This window comes from Peromyscus leucopus, chromosome 7 (assembly GCF_004664715.2).
Source record: "Peromyscus leucopus breed LL Stock chromosome 7, UCI_PerLeu_2.1, whole genome shotgun sequence".
Lineage (NCBI taxonomy): Eukaryota > Metazoa > Chordata > Mammalia > Rodentia > Cricetidae > Peromyscus > Peromyscus leucopus.
The window spans coordinates 114,292,696-114,297,687 of record NC_051069.1 but is presented as its reverse complement, the minus strand read 5'-3'; the positions used below and the strand labels follow the sequence as shown (position 1 = coordinate 114,297,687).

Sequence of the window (4,992 nt, the reverse complement as noted above, 5' to 3'; positions counted from 1 at the left end):
TTTGGACGGTAGCTTGGCTGAGGTCTGGGAAGCAGTGGCGGCAGAGTCTGCCTTGAGCCTTGCCAGAGTCAGGTTTCTCTGGTAGGAAATCCCTGGTTTCCTTGGCAAAGGAAGGTCATTTGGCCAACGTCACGTGCACAGGGTGTGACATGAAGCTGCGTCCTGCACGTGTCCCCAAATAACGCACGGCTCCAGCTGGGAGTGTTTCTGGGACGGAGAGTCCGCTGAGATGGAGGGGATCTTGTGGCCCATCCTGGCCATCCAAGGCCACCCTCTGCCTCACTCAGTTGCAGAAGAAAGACAAGCAAGCTCCTCGAGACTGGAGGGGTCTCCCCGAGGGCGGGAAGGGCTTTACCCCGGGGCTGGGCTGGGAGGCTTTGGGGGCGGGCCCAACCCATGGGTGTTACAGAGGAGACAAAGACTTGTGGAGGGTGGCACACTGGTTCTAATGAAAAGAACCTGGGCTGGAAACCACTGTGAGGGCGGCCAGCTGTCCTGGATCTGGGCTCCTTCCTCGGAGCTGGGGGTGGGGCAGGAACAGACAACCCCAGAAGGCAGCTGCCCTCCCCTGCTGGGCAGACCAGACTGAGGGAGCAGGATGTGCTCTCTCGGGCCAGGATGCTGCATGGGGTGTGTGTGGGTCCCCAGCCCGGTCCCCTCTGCTCCCCCACCATGCCTCCTTCCCCTTCCCCACACTCCAGACTCATCCATGCTGTCTCTCAGGAAAGCAAGCCGGCTGTGACGAGTGCTTCAAGGATGAGTTATTTAAACTCGGAACCACATTTCTTCCATCTGAGTCGGGGCGGAGACCAGACCTAATCCATACAGTTGCTGTGGGGATTAAGAAGACAGTGAGCGAGCAAAGGCCTGTGGGCAGACACCTGCTATTACATGGTCCCTAAGCAAAGGGCTGTCACATGTTTTTCATTGTTGGGGGCGGGGATCAAGGTGGTATCTCATGACATCGTCCAAGTTTTGTAAAATTGGTTTCTCTTTAAATTTTTTTTTTTTTTTTTTTTGCCAGGTGGTGTGCACACCTTTAATCCCAGGCAAAAACAGGCGGATCTTTGTGAGTTCGAGGCCAGCCTGGTCTACAGAGTGAGTTCCAAGATAGCTAGGGCTACACAGAGAAACCCTGTCTCAAAAAACTAAAGAAAATTATTGTGTGTGTACACATGCACACATGTGCAAATGCATGTTGTAGGCAGAGAACAATTTTTGGGAGCTCATGGGTTTGGGTACTGAACTCAGGCACCAAGCAAGCAGGGCAGGCACTTTTACCCACGGGCCTTTTTGGTGACTGAAATTGGTGTCCATCTTTTTCTTATTACATTTAAAATTGTAGCCGGGCGGTGGTGGCGCACGCCTTTAATCCCAGCACTCGGGAGGCAGAGCCAGACGGATCTCTGTGAGTTCCAGGCCAGTCTGGTCTACAGAGCGAGATTCAGGAAAGACACAAAGCTACACAGAGAAACCCTGTCTCAAAAAACCAAAAAATAAAATAAAAAAAGATAAATAAATAGATAGATAGATAGATAGATAGATAAATAAATAAATAAACAAATAAATAAATTGTATTACATTTATTGGGGAGGGTGTGCCTGGGTATATCATGGCATGTATGTGGAGGTCTGAGGACAATTTGTGAGAACTGGTTTTCCCCTTTCATTGTGTGGTTCCCAAGATTGTCAGGCTTGGGGCAAGCACCTTTATCTGCTGAGGCACATACATGTCTTTAATCCCAGCACTCAGGAGGCAGAGGCAGGTGGATCTCTGTGAGTTCAAGGCCAGCCTGGTCTACAGAGGGAGTTCCAGGACGGCCAGGGCTACACGGAGAAACCCTGTCTCCAAAAACAACCAAGCAAACTACTGAGCAACAGGCCGGCAAGTTGGCTCAGAAGGTAAGAGTCGAAAACAAGTGAAGTCCTGAGGAACTTGTGTTGCTGACGTGAGCATGGCCATGTCAGGGACCCCGGTGCTTTAGTTCCACAGGGATGGAAAAGGCTTCCATGGGTGAGGAGGCTCAGAGGGATGGCAGAGCTTTCCTGGGGTCCAAGTGTGAATGTGGACACTGTGCGAAGGAAATGTCCATGTAGCTTTCTCCACCAAAGACGGTTCCCCTACAGAGACTGCTCCTACTGAGATGAGCTGACCTCCCTCCTTGTCCAGAGCATATGATAACCCTACCTCCTTGTTTATCTGTATGTGATAGCCCCATTTCCTTGTCCAGCTGTGTGGAATAACCCTGCCTCCTTTTCAAATGGATAGAATAACGTGCTGAGCTTCCCGGCTGCTGCGGCTTTCCCAGCAGAGACCCCCGTCCATCTGTGTTCCTGGGTCTGTGTGTCTTCATTCCTTCAACACCCCTCACCACGGTTCTGGGACCCAAGCTGTGCAGGAAGGCAAGTGAGAGGGAGTATTTGTCGTGAAAGCCTGGTGACCTAGATTCAAGACCCAGAATCCACGTGAAAGTGGGAGAACCGAATACAGAGTAGTCTGCTGACCTTCACATGTGCACTGTAGGACACATGCCACCTCCAGCCCATAATATTAAGTGTTCCTTAAATTCTGAAATAGATTAAATAATGAAATATTTAGTATTGGGGTATTTAGTAAGCAGACTGCCAAGCCCTGGGTGTAAATGGTTTGTAAGATGGATCCAAGCCCACTACCATGGTTGCTGTTACCCAGTTTGTCATGGCTTACTGAGGAGATAAGCCACAAGCCTGAAGTCTATGGAGGGCTTCCCGATGTCTGCACCTCCAGGGCTGTCATGCAAAGTTCTGCGGGTGCCGTCATTTGGGGGAAGGGGCTGCATACATTCATTTGATTCTTTTAAAAAAATGTATATCGTTTTGCCTGTATGTATGTCTGTGCACTACATGTGTGCACATCTGTCTGCTGAAGCTGAAGTTACAGATGTGGGTGCCAGGAATTGAACCCAGGTCCTCAGCAAGAGCAACCAGTGCCCTTAACTGCTGAGCCATCTCTTCATCCCTCATCTGATTCTTAAAGGAGTGTCTGTCCTCAAATAGAGGAACAGGAATAGGTTAGATTACGTCTTCGTCCCAGCCCACACTCTTCCTGGGCCGCCTGGACACATCTGTGATGAGCTATCGGGGACTCCTGTGCTCAGTGAGGGGCGCTGTAGGACAGCAGGAGGCAGGAGCTCCCGTTTTGGAGTTGTTGGACCTTGGCTCAATCCTGCATCCTGGCCATGACCTCCCCTGCTCGACCCCTTCTCTGAGATTGCTGTGTTTTCCTCTGGTTAATCTGCTCGTGCAACCAGGGGCTTTCTTGCCGGGCATCCTCTTACGGTACCATGGTGGTGAAACCCTTTGTGGAGATCCCTGACGCATCCCCATGATGCCCACGGAAGGCAGGGCAACCTGGAAGTCCAACTACTCACAACTTTTGGATGACAACTCCAAACGTTTTCACTGTGGGAGCAGACAGTCTGGGCTCCCGGTAAGGCTGCGGACCTGCACGTCCCTTTGAGGGAAGGCTGTGGTGCCAACAGGCAACAACACCGTGCTGTGCAAGGCCACCAGGAACATCTGGAAACCCACTCAGCTGTGGAGGAACTGGCCACACATCCAGAGGACATGGACTTGGTGTTCACAAGGAGGACCTCACTGAGGTCAGGAACCTGCTGCTGGCCAACAAGGTGCCGTCTGCAGCCCATGTAAGGTCACCGCAGCACCCCAGAACTTTCTTTCTTCTAGGCTTTAGGCATCACACTAAAATCCCAGGGTCCCACTGACATTCCGAGAGATGTGCAGCTGGTGAGGACCAGAGGTGGGAGCCAGTGAAGGCACGCTGCTGCCCTCAGCGAAGATCTCCCACTTCTCCTCCGGGCTGATCCCCCAGCAGTTCGACACCAGCAGCATCTACAGCCCCACAGTGCTTGACATCACCGAGCAGACTCTGCTCGGGCTTCCTGGAGTGTTGACCATGTTTGCAGACTGGTTACCCAGTCACAGCCTCAGAACCATATTCTCTCATCAAAGCATACACCTGGGTCCTGGCTTTGCTGACACAGAGGACACCTTCCCACTTGCTGAAAAGGTCCCGCCAAGACTTCTTAGCTGGCACATCTGCCTCTGTGGCTACTGCCACCATGGCTGTTCCTGCTGCTGCTGTGGCCTCAGCCAAGGAAGAGTCGGAGGAATCAGAAAAGGATGTGGATTTCATCTCTTCTCCAAAGCAGTCAACTCAGTCAGCTTTATATGAGAGGCATGGAGAAAAAGGATCACTTCTCTTTAAGAAAAAAAATTCCTATAATGATTGAGGAAAAATGATAGTTGTCTTCTACAGTCCCAAGGTAGACTGGATGATTCTCGGCATCCCACCTCAGACCTCAAGGGACACTTGTCAACAGAAAATGGCTGTTCTAGTGGCTGGTGGACTTTGGCTTGATGGGCATTCTTTGTTTTGTCTGGTTCAGCACAAGAATCTTGGGACCGCCGGGCGGTGGTGGTGCACGCCTTTAATCCCAGCACTCGGGAGGCAGAGCCAGGCGGATCTCTGGGACTTCGAGGCCAGTCTGGGCTACAGAGCGAGTTCCAGGAAAGGTGCAAGGCTACACAGAGAAACCCTGTCTCTAAAAACAAAAACAAAAAACAAACAAACAAAAGAATCTTGGGGCCTTTGAAAGACTTCAAGCTCGTAGGTCATCTTGACCAGTGATAAATGCCAGACAAACAAACAAACAAAGGAAGGATCGAGTGATGTCTGTGAAGCGCTTGGCACAGCATCAGAGCCACAGTCAGTACTGTAGAGAGCGGGAGTTATCTGCGCCATTGTGACTAGCCCCGGCATGTCCAGCAGCTTCCCCCAGCTCACACAAGCCCTTAAAACACTGCCCCTGTATTTGGCTAAATTGGAGGTCTGAATATTCCTTGCAGCCTCCTCCACTTAACAAGATATAATCCCACGATCAGCGCATGAAACAGTGTCCCCGATCATGCTTTGTTTAGTGGCTGGAATTAG

At 51.3% G+C, this 4,992-nt stretch overlaps 1 pseudogene; it reads left to right on the top strand.

The window, feature by feature from the left end:
* Positions 1–3,366: 3,366 nt before the first annotated feature.
* LOC114694089 lies at positions 3,367–4,524 on the top strand (annotated as a pseudogene).
* The last annotated feature ends 468 nt before the right edge of the window (positions 4,525–4,992 follow it).